This window comes from Nuphar pumila, chromosome 1 (genome assembly GCF_984573655.1).
Source record: "Nuphar pumila chromosome 1, dmNupPumi1.hap1.1, whole genome shotgun sequence".
Taxonomy (NCBI): Eukaryota; Viridiplantae; Streptophyta; class Magnoliopsida; order Nymphaeales; family Nymphaeaceae; genus Nuphar; species Nuphar pumila.
In genome coordinates, this window is record NC_143249.1 from 122,694,609 (window position 1) to 122,713,472 (window position 18,864).

The window sequence follows — 18,864 nt, forward strand, 5'->3', positions numbered from 1 at the left end:
TACCAAATCATGTCATGATATCAAGAATGATTCAAACATGCATGATCTAATGCATAACAGAAAAATGCATGATTATGTGCAATGCATGATTTCTTCTGTTATCTTGTATTTAAGTTTCATCTTTCCATATGCATGCCCTATTAAATGCACATCTTTAAGTTCCTCTTTTTAATTACCGTGGCCCGCGGATACACCAAACGGGTACAAACCCCGAGGTCAAGTAGGTTCCCAGGGTAGCTTAACACACAATTTGTATTTTATTACTAGGTTCCAACTTAGCCCTCGACCGATATCAGGAAATAACACCATCCATCGGAACATTAGACCTCCAGATCTAATGTCAGGGACACAAGGGACATCCCACGCCCACAAGTGCCACTTCCTTGGTACCATAAACTCACAACTGTGACTAACACACCACTCCCGGGTAAAGTGGCGGGCTCTCCCTAAAACCGTGGCCAGGAGAAGAACCTTAATATCAGGTTCAGGGGCAACAACGTACACGAAGTTTTTGTATCCTCACAGTCCCCAAGACCGGATATCTAAGATTCTCATACTCCAGATGAGATATCCCAGAATGTATATTACACTGTTCTTATTCATTATATTTTTAATTAAGTCCATTTCTTTAAGTTTGCCACACATATGCAAAAGTAAAGTGAAAACCCTGCATCCTCCCTTGCAGGGACCCATTCGGGACTCCAGCCCGTATAAACCATTAGAACAGTGTAGTAATGTGCCAAACCATCTTATGTGGTTTAAGTGATGCAGTTAAAAACATATGTGAAAGAAAACCAAACCCACGGCTCTCCAGGCCGATGATGGTCCATCTAGGCCATCGATGCATCGTATGCAAAAATCATAACAACTTGCAATGTATGCAATAATACCAACATAATTCCAAATTCACATTTATTCATACCATTTTAACAATGTGCATGAGCTTCCACAGACCTATGCATGTGTGACCATTCATGAGTAAGTGCTTTTATGTAATCACTTAACACACATGCATTCATCCATAGTTTCATAAGTATATGAGAATATTTATGCATGATAATTAAACATGTCCCATCATGTAGATACATGAAACCTTTCATTCATAGCATGAGTTATCATGCACATAAACCGGACCTAGAAATTTATAATTAAGGGATGCACGCATTCATATCATGTATGCCCCTCCACCAACCAATTTTGCAATAACAGAATGATACATTCAAGAGAAGGTATCTTAAATATTCATAATTAGGGAAAAGTAAACGATCGGTGTAACCTAATACAAAAACCAATAGTCAGTATTACTTTAATCAATTGAAGTCAATCCCTACTGCTTCAAGAAAATAAGAGCTGTGAAAGAAAGTCATAAGGGTGAAATAAAAATCATTTTGACCCAGCCGACTACGAATCCACCGATCATACTGAAACCACACGGTCAATGTCATCAATGACTTCCCAAATGTTGCAGATCAGAGATACAAAGATGATCCCAACGACAATGGTGTTGGGGATAACACCACTACTTATAACCCTCAAGCTACAGGATATTAGATTGAGGTGAAACATTCTGTCAATGTGAAAATGAAAAGTACAGTGAAGAAATTCCAATTTCTATCAATAGAATGCCTGACAGAAATACAATACTAATGAACCCATTCACAATTCCATTAATGAATAACCTGAAATATCAGTGTGAATAACCAATACTTCTGTAAATGGATAACTTATAACACATTACTGAAACAGTCGAACTTTCAATAAGATCTTGCAACAAACAAAAATTCAGTGAACTAATGATAACAAATGTGCCTTGTTTACATGATATGCCGAGTATGGATGGGGGACTGTACAAAAGAGTGGAGGTCGGCTATGTGTATCTAATAATTCTGTTCTTCTATTTGGCGCATCACAGTATGACATGGCAAGACAAAAATTGAAATAGATTTCTGAGGCTTGATGACCCCAAATGGAAACAGCAAGAATAGAAGCCAATCAAATGTACAGATTTCAACATGAGCAAAATTAGGTTGGGCTCATTAACTTGCACAGAAAATTTCTTTCTTTCCAAAAGAATGGATCGGGCCATAGAGTTTTCATTTAAAGTCCCAATTAGCAAACAATCAGTTTTTTTTTCTCTTTTAAGCAGAGTAGCATAGTGACAAAATATGCAGTAAGGTCTTACTGCTATTCTGGGTTTGGGATTTCACCCAGAACGATATCCCCAAACAGAATTAACATGTATCATGCCTCAATTCCAAATCAAGAAAAGGAATCGTAGGTTCAAATATTGACATCCACCCAAATAAAATAACTATCTTGAATCTGAACTAAGTTTAGGAGATAACTTATATACAATCCAGCCAAAAACAAAGGAAAAACACCCCTCACCTGGAAAGATCCGAAACCCCCAAATCACCGATTTGGGGTTTTAGGTTTAGGGTTGATGTAAACCCCAAATACTACCCTCAAACCCCCACATGGAATCGAACCTATGTTCGATCCCTCACCCGAAATCCAAGAAGCACCGTACCTGTTTCGCTGGTTTTCCGGCGATCTTTCCGGCGATCGGAGGCTGGAGGCACGTATGCACAGTCGGCTGGGGCTGCTCCTTGCTGCTGCCGTGACGGGGAGCTCGCTGGAGGTCGGCAATGGCTGCTAGTTGCCGCAGCTCGCTGGCGACCTCTTCTTCTTCCGGCACACCGAACTCGATAGAGAGAGGGATAGAGGGAGAGAGAGATGAGGGAGCGAGATGGGGGACTGAGTGGAGAGAGAGAGACGAGTGGAGAGGGCTCCCTCTCCACTTCCTTTTATCGGCCAAGACCCCCCCCCCTTCTTCCATGCCGAGATAGGGGGAGGTCGGTTATGCCCTGCGTAACGCCCCCTTCCCCCCCTTTCCTTTCCTGTTAGGTTTTATCGGGCAACCCTTATCGGGTTGCCCTTTTTATTTAAAGGCTGTAACATGGGGCGCGGCTCAGGTCCGAACCCGGGACCCGTAACCCGTAACCCGGCCCCAAAAAATCAAAATGGATCCATTAAGTTGGATCCAAATGGATCCAACTGTGGATCCTCAGATAAATATTTAAAAACTTAAAAATTTAATTTATTTATTTATTAAATCGAGGTTTAAATCGATTAATCCTAATTACCCCCTTTATGGGTCCTAGATCCGAAATGTGGATCTAGGCCCAATTAGCATAATTTGAAATATTTTATAAAAAAAATCGGGTTTTACATTCAAGTTCTAACTCAGACTTCCTTTTGGATCCAATGCTCGCATTGGACCAATCGTTGCTTTGAAAATTTGAGTTCCAAACTCAGGTTTTCCTCTTTGTATCTTTTTAAAATCTGAGTTCCAACTCGGGTTTCCTTTTTATCTTTTCTTCTGAAGTTTCGAGTTTCGACTCAGACTTCCTTTTGGATCCAATGCTCGCATTGGACCAATCGTTGCTTTGAAAATTTGAGTTCCGAACTCGGGTTTTCCTCTTTTTATCTTTTTAAAATCTGAGTTTCGACTCAGGTTTCCTTTTTATCTTTTCTTCTGAAGTTTCGAGTTCCGACTCAGATTTCCTTTTGGATCCAATGCTCGCATTGGACCAATCGTTGCTTTGAAAATTTGAGTTCCAAACTCGGGTTTTCCTATTTTTATCTTTTTAAAATTTGAGTTGCGACTCGGGTTTCCTTTTTATCTTTTCTTCTGAAGTTCTGAGTTTCGACTAGGACTTTCTTTTAGATCCAATGTTCACATTGGACCAATCGTTGCTTTGAAAATTCGAGTTCCAAACTTGGGTTTTCCTCTTTTTATCTTTTTAAAATCTGAGTTCCGACTCGGGTTTCCTTTTTATTTTTTCTTCTGAAGTTCTGAGTTCTGACTCGAACTTCCTTTTGGATCCAATGCTTGCATTGGACCAATCGTTGCTTTGAAAATTCGAGTTCCAAACTCGGGTTTTCCTCTTTTTATCTTTTTAAAATCTGAGTTCCAACTCAGGTTTCCTTTTTATCTTTTCTTCTGAAGTTCTGAGTTTCGACTCGAACTTCCTTTTGGATCCAATGCTTGCATTGGACCAATCGTTGCTTTGAAAATTTGAGTTCCAAACTCGGGTTTTCCTCTTTTTATCTTTTTAAAATCTGAGTTCCAACTCGGGTTTCCTTTTTATCTTTTCTTCTGAAGTTTCGAGTTCTGACTTGGACTTCTTTTCGGATCCAATGCTCGTATTGAACCAATCGTTGCTTTGAAAATTTGAATTTCCAAAACTCGGGTTTCCCCTTTTTATCTTTCTAAAATCCGAGTTTCGACTCGGGTTTCCTTTTTATCTTTTCTTCTGAAGTTCCGAGTTTCGACTTAGACTTCCTTTTGGATCCAATGCTCACAATGGACCAATCGTTTCTTTGAAAATTCGAGTTTCAAACTCGGGTTTTCCCTTTTTTCCTGTTTTTTTAAAGTACTAGGTTCCGACTCGGACTCCCCTTTTAGATCCAATGCTCGAGTCAGACTATTTGTCTTTTGAAAATCTGGGTTCTGACTCAGGTTTTCATTCTCATTCAGGATAAGGGATAATCCCGAACCATTCATAGAAGCAGCGCAACCTTCTATAATGGTCCTTCGAATTCCAGTTTTTACACTGGTTCTTTAAATTCCAGTTTTTACACTGGTCCTTCAAATTCCAATTTTTACATTGGTCCTTCGAATTTCAATTTTTACATTGGTCCTTCAAAACTAGTCCTTCAAACTCCAGTTTTTACACTAGTCCTTCAAATTCTAATTGTTATATTGGTCCAAATTTCAGTTACACTGGTCCTTCAAATTCCAGTTTTTACACTGGTCCTTTAAATTCTAGTTTTACATTGGTCCTTTAAATTTCAGTCTTTACACTGGTCCTTCAAATTCTAATTTTTACATTGGTCCTTCAAATTCCAGTTCTTACACTGGTCCTTCAAATTAAAGTTTTTACACTGGTCCTTCAAAATTCCAGTTTTTACACTGGTCCTTCAAATTCCAATTTTTACATTGGTCCTTTAAAATTCAAGTTTTTACACTGGTCCTTCAAATTACAATTTTTACATTGGTCCTTCAAATTCTAGTTTTTACACTAGTCCTTTAAATTCCAATTTTACACTAGTCCTTCAAATTCCAATTTTCACATTGGTCCATCAAATTCCAATTTTTACACTGGTCCTTCAAATTCCAGTTTTTACATTGGTCCTTCAAGTTCCATTTTTTATATTGGTCCTTTAAATTCCAGTTTTTACACTGGTCCATCAAATTCCAGTTTTTACACTGGTCCTTCAAATTTCGATTTTTACATTGGTCCCTCAAAATTCTAGTTTTTACACTGGTCCTTCAAATTCCAGTTTTTACACTGGTCCTTCAAATTATAGTTTTTACACTGGTCCTTCAAATTCTAATTTTTACATTGGTCTTTCAAAATTCTAGTTTTTACACTGGTCCTTCAAATTCTAATTTCTCAAATTGGTCCTTCAAAATTCCAGTTTTTCAAATTGGTCCTTTCAAAAACCCAATTTCGCACTGGTCCTTCTAAATCCAGCTTTTGAGTTGGTCCTGCAAAATCCAAATTTTACACTGGTCCTTCAAATTCCAATTTCTCAAATTGGTCCTTCAAATTCCAGTTTTTACACTGGTCCTTCAAATTCCAATTTTTACATTGGCCCTTCAAATTCTAGTTTTTATACTGGTCCTTCGAATTCCAGTTTTTATACTGATCCTTCAAATTCCAGTTTTTACACTGGTCCTTCAAATTTCAATTTTTACATTGGTCCTTCAAATGCCAGTTTTTACATTGGTCCTTCAAATTCCAGTTTCTACACTGGTCCTTAAAAATTCCAATTTTTACACTGGTCCTTCAAATTCCAGTTTTTACATTGGTCCTTCAAAATTCCAGTTTTTACACTGGTCCTTCAAATTTCAATTTTTACATTGGTCCTTCAAAATTCCAGTTTCTACACTGGTCCTTAAAAATTCCAATTTTTACACTGGTCCTTCAAATTCCAGTTTTTACATTGGTCCTTCAAAATTCCAGTTTTTGCACTGGTCCTTCAAATTTCAATTTTTACATTGGTCCTTCAAAATTCCAATTTTTACATTGGTCATTCAAATTCCAATTTTTACATTGGTCCTTCAAATTCCAGTTTTTACATTGGTCCTTTAAATTCCAATTGCTCAAATTGGTCCTTCAAACTCCAGTTTAACACTGATCCTTTGCCAAAATTCTTTAACAAACCCAATTTTCAATTGGTCCTGCAAGATCCAGTTTTACTGGTCGAGATTTTCAAAAACAAAATGTTCAACCCAAGGTCCTATCAAAATCTATATTGAGTGATTATTTCACAAAGGATTCTTGAAAACTTTGCCAATTTGCTAAAAATATTTTTTGATTCCAACATTTTACTGCACAAGAGAATCACCTCAGATTACCTCTAGTATTCTTTCTAAAAGGGTGAAACTTTTTGCGAAAAGGGATAAAATTCAAATCTTTTCCCTGTTGATCAACCAAAAGGATGTAAGTAATGTCCTTGGTATGATTAGTGAAAAAAATATTCAATGATATTGAAAAGCCAGAAGCGAATCGATATTGATCATAGCTATGGCGCATGTTTAAAGACGACTTTCTGGCAAGCAGGCAGTAGAAATATCCTGAGCTATGAAAAGAATTCACTCAATCCATATATGCTCAGTCATTTATGCTGCAATTAAATATCTGCAAAAGGGATCTCTCAATCATCGTCAAGTTGAAGACTGGTGGATGAGTTAGACCCCCGGGGCGAAAGAAGGTTTGGATCATCTCCAAGATGAAGGAGTTTGTGACGAATCCTTCCAGGAAAAGTTCAGATCAACGCCAAGTTGAAGCCGAATGCGATGAACCTTCCGACAAACCCTAAAAGATATTTGATTTCTGCTATCATCAAGAGATTTTTGACCAATGAGCCAATATCATCAGTATAATTCCTAAGACAAAGAAGGATCGAAGTATCTCCAAGTTGAAGGAGTTTGTGACGTACCCTTCCCAGAAAAAAGAAAAGAAAAGTCAGGACATCTCCAAAATGAAGCATGATGCAATAAACTTCTCGCCAAAAACCCAAGAAAGCTCAATGCCTAAAAAAGAGTGTAAAAAGATCATCATGGAAAAACCCCAAGATATCAAACTGCCGAAATTGCCAGAAATCATCTTTTCTTATGCAAAATTCTTTTATCAATATCTTTTCACTGCTTGCTTTTATGAAATTGAGAATATTTCTTTTCTTTTCATATCAAGGAAATGGACAGCTTCCTTGAAGAAAATCATCAACGCTAAAATTCGAATTTGAATCTTGACTCCAGGGAGTTAACCTCATTTCGAAGGAATACTCTAGGTAAAAAGAGGAAATATCTTTTGCACATACGTGCACATTTTCAAGCATCTGAATCAACTACAATTTCACTTTATTGGCACATTTTTCTGGTTATCCAAATATGAATAAAGATTCAATATCTATTTTGATGCAACCTGGCGTTGTTTATCTTTTCAAAGGAGTTGCCTCATTCTACTGAGGTATTTCTTTCAGTCCCATCATGGTTTTCCCCATCAAGAAATCCATGCTTTGTATATCCATTTAAGTAAGGATTGCGTGAACCTCGTCTCATGAGGTATTCTTCAAAAATGTCCCATCGTGGTTTCCCCATTCAGGTAAAGGTTAAACCTGAAATTTATTTTGAAATATTTTCGTCCCCATTCAGGTAAGTGCTAAACCTGATATTCATTTTGAAATATCTTTATCCCAATCAGGTCAAGGGCTAAACCTGAGTCTTCTTCCAAAAAGTTCATTTTGTCTTAGCCATGAGACTTCTTCAAAATCTCTCCATTCTTTCGGGATCTTCATCCCAAAGTCCCATCACAATTTCCTTATTTTCTTTTGTCCAATTATTTCATTCTCAAGGATTTCATTTTCTTTCAAAAGCCATTCAGGATAAGGTGCTAAACCTGAGAATAATGTTTTACAAAACAATTCTTCCACACCCAGTTCAGATTTTCTAACTAGGGCATTTTTTTTTAAAAAATGGTGTGTTTTCTTTGCTACTAAGCTTGGCTTTCAACCGGCTTAGCAACAAAGAGGGGAATCTGTAAACACCCCAAATTTTTCAAAAAAAATCCAAAAATTACCTTTTTCCCCTGACCCACATCTTCTTAATAATCGAGTCAATTTTGAATCAAAATTTCATTTATTTCTCAAATTCGCTGGAATCTAGATTCAATTTTCATATCTGACCAAATCTCGGACCCAGATCGAATATCTGAATCCAATTCTGATCCAGAATCTTCTATTCTTCAAAAAGATCAAAAAAAACAATTCATTGTATTTTCTTAAATATTTTATCTGAATTCATCCCAATTCGAGGACCAAACTTGAATATTTACCAAAAACCTCAGATCCAGACCCGTTTTGAAGCCCAATTTTCAAAATTAACCCTACTTTTCTCAAAAATCTCATTTTAGAAGATCTTTTAATTTCAAAACGAGTATTTTACAAGAACCTGTCAAAGACCTTATATGAGTCCCACTTTCCTAAAAAAATCCCACGTATTTTTAGAAATTTTCTTAGAAACATGAAAAAGATTTCAGAAAGAAATAGCCTTTGCATTCTTTTGAAAAGCCTTAAAACATAGAGTCCTCTTTTGAAAATTTCAAAAAAAATGGGGGACCTCCCTTGAAAATAAGCATAACGGCTTTCTCCTATTTAACCAACCAACGAGGATCCTCTCCTCTACTGCTTCTTCACCCCAACACTCTTCTCCTTCTCGAACGATCGCTTCTTCACCCCTCCACCCTTCTTTTCTCGTCTGATTTTTTTTTCCCTTTTCTGGGTTTTCTCTTGGTCGACTAAAGAAGATTTGATTCCCCCTTTTGGACATATTGCACTTTCTTCCCTATTTGCCTTCTACTTCTCTTTCCTATTCTTATTTCCCTGATCTTCCTCCCAAGATGATCAAAGGAGACGAATCCCACAATAGAGTCGTGGTAAGGATTTCTTTCACTTCCCTCCTTCGTATTTCATAAAGCTCTGAGTTATTATTATTATTTTTCTAAGCCTCTTTGTAATATCGATCTACACATAGTAGAATCGGCTTACAAATGGCAACATCAACATAATGACCTGGTTTCAACAATTTTTTTGTTCTCTTTTCTAAAAATTCTTTATGCTTAGACACTTTGAATGTTAAATCCGTTCGGTACCTCCCCTTTGTTTTCAGATCATGTTTCCCTTTTCTTATTTTGGATTTTCCATTTACTTTTGATGTTTATATTGGATTGCTTGTTTGGCATTTGATCTTTAATTTCAGTAGCATTTGATGGCGTTTTGTTCATTCTGTTAAGTGAAATTTTCAGTAGCATTTCATCTCTTAACACTTGACGATTCACGACATCTAATGCTACCTTCCAAGTCTAGTTTGCTGTTCTAGTTGATTAGAATTCCCTATTCTCTCGATTGTTACTCTGCATCATTACATTATGATTCCTAATCGTTGTTATCCTCTTCTTTCATTGGATCGTATTGTATGACCTGCATCTCATATTCAGTATAGCATAAGCATCTGTCTTCGTTTGATCTTACAAAGTATTGCTTCATTGCACCTCATGCTCTTACGCGTATCTGTATATCTTCGCATCTTCTTTCATTTTGTATTTCTTCCATTTTTTTGACAATTCCTGTGTCATATGTTGTATAGATTTGAATTGTATTTATCGCATAGCATATTCATCATATCATTTTTTTTTAGAATGTTGATCATTCCTGTATAAGCTACTGTGTGCCGTAGGCTGTGTTGTAGCATGGTCTGTGTATGATATTGCGTAACATCCACCGAGCATCTGCATTGGCTGTGTCCATATTATCTTCCAGCTCTAGCCTCCATACCCATCTGTCATGGAAGACTCGCAGGTTCTCAAAACAACTGACAAGAGGAATTGAATGGTCCAAGGATATGATCGATATGGAGGAGAACCTGCAGAAGCGTGGGATGAAACCAGCAACCAACATTGTCAAAAGAAAAGGGAGTGGTGCAGGTTCAGAGGAATCAAGCCTATATCAAAGTAGAAGAAGCATGAGTCTAACAAGAGGATCAAAACTGACCGAGGCCCATCTCCTAGAACTCTCTAATTTTAACATTCCCAGTTCATAAGAATCAGAGGCATGAAGATCATCTCAATTATTGGGCGATTGTCAGAATTTTCTTTTACTAAGGTGATCTTACGTTTCATATTTTTATGAGCATTGGCATAGATTGTCCATCCTACTCTTGTTAGCATAAGGGTTTGATTCGTAGTCTATTGTTAATAACATTTTCCTTATTGTTTTACATTTTCTTTTGTTGAGATCCTTTTCACTCTTTAATATATAATTCAGCACATGGATCATTTACTGCCATGTCCTCTGAATTCTATTGGAAATTTGCCACCAGGTTACATTAATTTAACCAAGGCTGGAGAAGTTGAATATGTCTTTGCCAATACAAAGCAAATCCTCAGTCAATTTCTCCGCAAGCCACAACTAAAGAAGAAGAATTCTTTGAAGCTACGACCTTTTGAATCATTGAAAAATTTGGCTGATATTCGTGATTAAGTGGAAGGTCTTATATCTACCAGCAAATGTGAATATGTTGTGCAAATCTTACACATATCTTCCTGATACGTTATCAAGAGGGATAAAGTTGCTGGTGGTTTGGAGAACAATAAAAAAAACAGGTATGCATGTGGAGGCCTTCTTATGGGGATCACATCTGTCCTCTTGATTTTGGAGAAAGCATCCATTCTTTATCAAGTTCATCTTGCAATGACAAATTTTTTTTATGGACACAAATTTTGCTGATATCCAATTTCTGAAAGCTGCATTAAATCACTTCATTTCGTAGAAATCTGATTTAATCATGAGGCCCTTTATTCATGGTTTACCATTATAAGTTTAGATTCAGTTGTAGCACAAGTATGTGCTTTTTTTTCATTTAGTTAACTGTAGCACTATGCATATACTACCTGCTAAATGCACTGTTCACCACACTTCCAGCCATCACCCATTTGCATCTACACAATTCCTGTATAGTAGCACCTTTGTCCCCTCTGCTACATACTCACTTGACACCCATTCACTCCCTGTAACAGTGTACTCTCTTCACACCTACTTCCAGCTCCACTAACACACTACAACCTATGTCTACCTTCCCTCTCATGGTCTTCTTCACTTGCACTTGCACAACACATGTGTATCACCTCTTAACGTGCATTACACTTCCAGCACGCCACCAGCCATGTCACCTGCGTGCTTTCACCATATCAGCCCACTATTGATGGGCTCCACCCATTGCTGCCACTATAGCAACACACCCTGCCTCACCAATAGCCACTTGCTGCGGGGTCACCTATCACGACACTTCCCTTCAAAACACCCACTGCATTTCGTCTACCATCTATACCTGCACACTCTGCTAACAGTACATTCACCTTCAACACCCTTCATCTACAGCCCTGTGAACAACACTTCACGCCTCCTTCATAGCATCTAGCTTGCATCTCACTACCTATCACCTGTGATATACCATCCACACCTCACAGAAAATATTAGTAGCTGTAGATTTCCAAGTGCATTGATATCTTCAATACACAACACACCTATTTCATTGCTACCACTTCCTACAACAACATTCTAACTCATTTTACTTCCCATTCATATGCCCATCATACCTTCCTCTGTGCGCAGCTTATACATAGTCTCCACCCTCATTTGCAACATCATAATCACTAACAACACATTCAACACTTGCACCTGCTGAACCCCTTTCATAGTAGCTTTATGCTACACTAATCACCTCTTCACCTACAACATAGCCATCGGTCAGCCTATCCTTCATTCCCAACTTGCCAACACCATTACCATTAGTTGCTACAAAATCAGCTCCAAACACTTCGTCATCTACTGCACTAACCACCTATCTCTTGCATCTCCAACACATACCTTGCCATTACCTAATTTACCTTCATTGTGTTCATCTCTACCTGCTGTCACCATTTCCCAGCGCCATACCTACAGCATCTTGCTGTAATTCACTACCCTTATCTATAACAATTCTTCATAGCACTTCCAGCCCTTCACATCCTACCCCTGCAGCCACCTGTTACACAACACACTCGACATGCTACATCTCCACTTACTTACATGCCTTCACAAATGCATAGCCTTTCTACTACCCTTGCATTTTCAACCTCACAGCCTTCCTTCATGTCTGCACCATCATCATTTATACATACTTGTATATCATGCAATATCTTTTCATTTTCTCAATAGCCTATGCATCTAAACCTTCTCATTGAAATTTCTAACATTACTTCAGTTTTTATGTATATAGTTCTTGCATTTCATGTTCATAGTAGATCCATTTATATATATATCTCCATCTTACATACATCCTCCATGAGCCCTATATTCTCATCCACATTTTTATCACTAGCCTGGACATATGATCACACATGTTTGGTCTTTAGCATAGTTTATTTCATTTTCTCTGTACTTTTCATTATGTCTATCTTGTGCTAACTCTGTTTTTACAGAAATGCATGGAAAATCCAGACTTCTTTTCTCAGATTAGAGACTTTGATATGTTCAAAATCAATTTCAATGATGTAATAGTTAGATATCAATAAGAAACTTTACTTTTCAGTACTAGAATAGAATGTATGAGCATATAAATATCATAAATTATCTATTTTCATGTCATTCTTTTTCTATTTTCAAAAATCCACTATGGTGAAACACGAATGGCACGTGCACCATTGTAATAAAAGGTAATTAATCCTAAGCAAATGATTCACATTGATGGCCATAGTCAAAATGTGAACAATACTTAGGATTTTTATCTTTTATGGAATAACATTGGATCCACACATGAGTCTCTTTCAAAAATCACCATATTTTTCTAAAGTTTTCTTCATTTATCAGAGTTTGACTTGTAAATTAACTTAAAAATATATATTCGTGGCCATAGTCATGATATATTGAAGGTTAAATTCATTTCAAACCCTATAAAAGGCACCAAAAATCTATTCTTTATCAGAATTTTAATATAGATTATATTATAATACATTTGTGACCATAGTCATGAATGTATTATAATATTAATCTTATTTCAATTATGCTAAAGAATGAGGTATTCCTTTTCAAATCCAACATTTAAATTCTTATAAGATCATGCATCATTTAGGATAGAATTGCATTTCTTTTCAAATTATTTTGAGTTATCTTCAAAAATCCAAATGATTTTGAGATAAATTTTCAAATATTTTTCTTATTTCTCAAATCAATCTTCAATTCTTATTTATAAATTCAAATTCATCTTTTTATTCTTAGCTCTATCTTATTTCAAAATTCAAGCTTCAGTATTCCAAATCAAATTTCAAAGTTCAATTCAACTTTGAAATTTCAAGTTCATCTCTAAATTCAAAATTCAATTTTCAAACCAAATAAAATCTCAAAGTTCAATTCAACTTTGAAACTTCAAATTCAAATTCTATTTTCAATTCTATTTCAAAGTCTAAATTCAATCTCAAATTTTAAATTCAATCTCACATTCAAGATTCATTTCCAAACTCTGAATTCCAAGTCTATTTCCAAAGTCCATTTTCTTTGAAGATTTCAAATTCCTTCTTTGAAATTCAAATTCAATTTCAGATTTTAAATTCAATCTCAAATTCAAGATTCATTTCCAAATTTCAAATTCAAAATAAAATTCAATATTCCAAGTTCCAAGTTCAAATCCGAACTTTGGAATTCCATTCTGCTTCAAAATTTATTTCTAAATCCAATTCCCAATTCTATTTCAAAGTTTGAATTTCAGCTTCAATATCAAATCCAAATTCTATTCTCAAATTCTATTTCAATTTTCATTTTCAATATTGAATCTTCCTTCTTCAAAACAAAGCCATTTCAAATTTTTCATCTCAGACATGGTTTTTAACTTCAGAATTTCGAGTTATCTTTCTCAAATCTCAAATTTCATTCTAAAACTGTGAGTTTATATCAAAAAATCCAACTTTTTCAAGTCAAGTCCAATTTTGTAAAACCATTTCTTTAAATGTTTTCAAACTTATTTCAAGATCATTAAGAAAATCCCAAAATTTCTAAATTATTCTTCTCAAAAGCATACATCTTTGCATTTGCATTGCACATGCACGATTCTTTGTGCATTTTTAGACTTAGAATAATTTCTTAGACATTATTTAGGCAAAGCAAAAGGCATAAGTTCGATCCTTGGTTCAATTACCCCTGGTAAAGGCGCAAGGAACGGTTGAACCTCGTACCGACGAGCGAATCCCGTCTCTTCAAATTTTCTCGCAAATTTTCAAAAATGGAGGCGAGTAATTTCAAAATATTTTCAAATAAAGGTCAAGTGAGACCTTTGCAAAAGAGTTCCTCTCTTCTTTCTTTTTTTCTTTTCTCTTCTCTCTTCTTTTCTATCTTTTGTTCCCCTTCAAAAAGGGAAAAGACGCAGAAAGGAAAGAGAAGGAAGAGGAAAAGGAAAAGAGGGAAAATTTTGCAATGATCATAATACTTCTCAAGTCTTGTCCTTACTTTTTTATTTTTCAGTCTATCCTGATGGCATCCAGTCAGCTTGATTCAGTCTTTCCCGAGGGTCATCTCTTATGAGGTGCAACAAGGTCTCCCTGATCATCAAACTCTGAACACCGGACCCTTGCTTCCCTGCTGGTACTATTCTTGGCTCAAAAAGTTCTCTCATATGTTCTTGGACCATCTGAGCGACTACGGATTATAGCTGATTTCATCAGTGGGAAAGTAGGTCATCAATGACAATTTGAGTCAAGCACTGACAGAGAGGTGAAATCCGTGCACCTGTACCTTCTGGTTTCCGTGGAGAGAGATGACTCTACTACTGGATGAATTTTCAGAAATCATGGGTCTACCTGAGCCAGCTGGTCAGCTAGAAGATCCATTAGAGCAGTAGTTTTTTATCAATGTCAAGGGACTCGACCCCCAAGATGCTTTAGCCTGGATGACTAGACGCAAATCCTGGCCACTGATAGAAGCATATGAGAGTCAGTGCGTCGACTTGTTTGAGCTATACCGATAGTATGGAATATTTGAAGAAGTTGACTCCTTATCCCGAGCAACGTGAGAAAGGATAAAGCATGCAATGGTCTTGTGCACAGTAGGACTAACCTTCCTTCAGGATGGACATAACTACATTGATATCAGAATAGTGCAACTTTTGCGAAGATGGGGAACTTGGCAGACCAACCGTCTCTCGATTGCCATATCCACACATGCCTTCTTGTACAGTAGATTGACCTACTTTATGCTCAGAGAATCGATCTTAGTAGAATGGTGCATCTACGCACTGCAATCTTGGTTCTTCCGGCATATGCCAACTCGAGCAAGTTCATTCAGATATAATGGCAAGGAGCCACTACCTACTCCTCAGTATAGAGTCTTAATCGAGAACCTCCATGGAGAAGAAATCGTGTGAGACTACTTCGACCGTCGAGAGTCACCCCCTCAATACACTTATATGCATGGCAAGTGGCTCAAGTTACTCAAACCATTCTTCTCCATCTATTACCAGCTAGAGCAATGTGTCAGGCAGTTCTCGTAGAGACAGAAACGTATTGATGCCCGAATGTTATAAGGCATTGTGCTAGAATTTGATCTAAAGTCTACTTAGTAGTTCAGAACATACCATTCCACTAAATATAGCTGGGATTTTTTTATCGTCCTTACTATTTTTCCTGATCCTTGAGTGTCCTTTGATTATCTTGAGTGGTGGCAGATTGTTTGTCTACCTCTTCTTTGTCAAGTTTATTATCAATAAAATTATTTTCTTTCAACAATTCTTATCTTATCATGGTTCAATGACCTTGCCTAGGTAACAAGGCACATCTTAGTTGCTCACTTTTTCATTAAGAATAACAATGCAATTGTCGCAATTCCAGCGATGACCCAATCTCTAGTAATGAGATATCTTTCAAATTGTCGACACGATTCTCACCAAATACTCATTTTCATCCAAAATTGTCATCCTCAGATTCTAATCATCCGTCTTATTCTGCACTGAGCACTCATATTTTCACATGGTTCAGACAAGGTCCGACAAGAAAATCGCACCCGTCCAACATACCAATTATTCTTCTGAATCCAAGCAAGAAATGACCTCTTCGCGATCTGCCAGAGGACAGGGTCAGACAGACAGGGATGACATCAATCCCGTCATATATCAATTGTTCAAGAAAATGATAATTAAAATGATGTCTCAACATGCTGAAGACAGTCCCAGAAAGACTCCCATCAAGAAGAAGGCACCTGTCACCTTCTCCAGGAACGTCACTAGCAAGAGCAACAACATGGGAGGTTCCAAGCCCAATAGCAACAACAAGAAAGGCAAAAAGGGTGATGCCCTCCAGCATGATAACAAGCCTTCTGGCACCCCACAGAAATCAAACACTTGAGAGAAGATAAAGCATGACAGTTGGGGCTATAACCGCAAGTTCACTCCCCTGGATCAGCCGCGTGAGAAAGTTCTCAAATGCATATTGACTAAAGGATTGGCCAAGCTCCCAAGAGTCTCTGATCCTCTCACGGTCATGAGATGATTCAAAGATCAATTTTGCAAGTTTTATCGGGCAATGGGACATGACATCGACTACTATTTTGTCCTGAAGATCATCATCCAAGAATGCATCGACAAGAATCTCTTCGTTAAGGACAAAGAAGAAGGCCAGTCGACTGTCCTGGCCAAGCCTCAGTAAAAATCAAGAACTCAGCAAACGATACGACATGCAGGTTGGAGCCATAACCGCAAGTTTACTCCATTAGATTAAACACTTAAGAGTATTCTCGCAAAAGATATGGTTAGACTTCTGAAGGCCACTGATCCTTTTGTCACTCTGAGAAAATGGAAGGATCAATTCTGTAAGTACCATCGAGCATTAGGGCATGACATAGAACATTGCTTTGACTTTAAAAACATCATGCATGATTACATCAACAAAGGACTTTTTGCTTGAGGCAAATTAGAGAATCAATTAGCTATCCGGCCAGCACCCTTTCTGGATGCGAAGAGGAAGGATAATGTCAATACTCTCTCATTTCTTCCATTTTGCTTTTGTCATTCTGTAGGGACGATGGGGTCTCATGTCTTTCATCAATAAAATTATCAATCTTCTTCATAGTTTGACACCATCTTTTGTACTTCTCATTCTTTGCAAAAATTCCTGCTTGCGAGGAGTGACCTCTTTCAGAGTGCCTCTCAAATCAATCAAGAAGCACGTCACTCTTTCCCTTGTTATCTTCATAGAGCGTTCATCAAATATCAATTACTTATCCTTTTGTCAAACACCTTACTCCCCAGTTATATTGGGGGTATTTGTTTAAAAATTTATCTTTACTTCAAAACATCTTGTATGCAGGCAGGATCAAACAAAATCTTTCAACATTCATTTGCATCTATTTGCATTCATTTGCATCCATTTGCATTCATTCACATCCATTTGCATCATTTTATATTAATTCCTGAGACCCCGGTGGTTATCCAAGTCATCGTGAGGGTGGAGATTGAAAATCTCCCATCACAATCATTAAGTGCTTTCAAAGCACCAGTCCTTTTCAAATTTAACCTTCGGGTCGAGTCTCTTACCAAAGCCATTTTTGTCGGTCATGTCAAAATCAACCTTTGGGTTAAGCCTATTCTCTAAATCCAGTTTTACTAGTCGAACTCTCTAAATCCATTCTCACACTGGTCAAACTATTCCAAAATTCAGTCTTCGCACCGATCGAGCTTTCAAAATTCAGGTTTCAAGCCTATTTTCAAATCCAACTTCTGAGTTAGTCCAGTTTTCCTTCAACCATCCGAACCTCGTCTCGAATTTCTGTTCAAATCCAACTTCCTAATTCGGTTTAGTTTTTCCTTTAGGATTTGAGTTCTGACTCAAATTTTCTTTCCTTTAAATCCTAATTGGTTTAGTTTTTTCTTCGAGATTCGAGTTTCGACTTGAATTTTCTTTCCTTTAAATCCTAATTGGTTTAGTTTTTCCTTCAGGATTCAAGTTTTGACTCGAATTTTCTTTCTTTTAAATCCTAATTGATTTAGTTTTTTCATCGAGATTCGAGTTCCAACTTGATTTTTTTTTCTTTAAATCCGAATTGGTCTAATTTTCCTTTGGAATTCGAGTTCTGACTCGAATTTTCTTTCCTTTAAATCCTAATTGGTTTAGTTTTTCCTTCGGAATTTGAGTTTTGACTCGAATTTTCTTTCCTTAAAACCCAAATTGGTCTAGTTTTCGTTCGAAGATTTGAGTTCTGACTCAAATTTTCAAGTTTCCTTTGACAATTTGAGTTCCAACTCGATTTTTCTTTCAAATTCAAAATTCATTTTAGTCTTCCTTTAAAGATTCAAGTTTTGATTCGAACGTCTTTAAAATCCAAACTCCTGAGTTAGACTTTCTTTCCAAATCCAGTTTAGCACTGGTCCTGCCAAATCCAGTTCTAACACTGGTCCTTCAAAATCCAATTTTCGAATTGGTCCTGTTGTAAACACCCCAAATTTTCACTCACCTTCTTGACATCGCCTTCAATCATCATATTTCAATTTTTCAGATGTAATGAAGGGTAAAATGGTCATTTTCCAAGATCGAACCTTGCAGAAAGTCCTAAATTTCATTCTTAAGCCTCAAAATTTCTATATTTAGGTTCAAAGAGATCTTCAAATTGCAAAATTTCTTTCTGGACAAAAAAATTAGAATTTCCAAGTCTAAGCTCAGGGTGACATTTCACAGAACATGTCTTTGCATAGCATTGCATCATTTCACTGCATAGCAT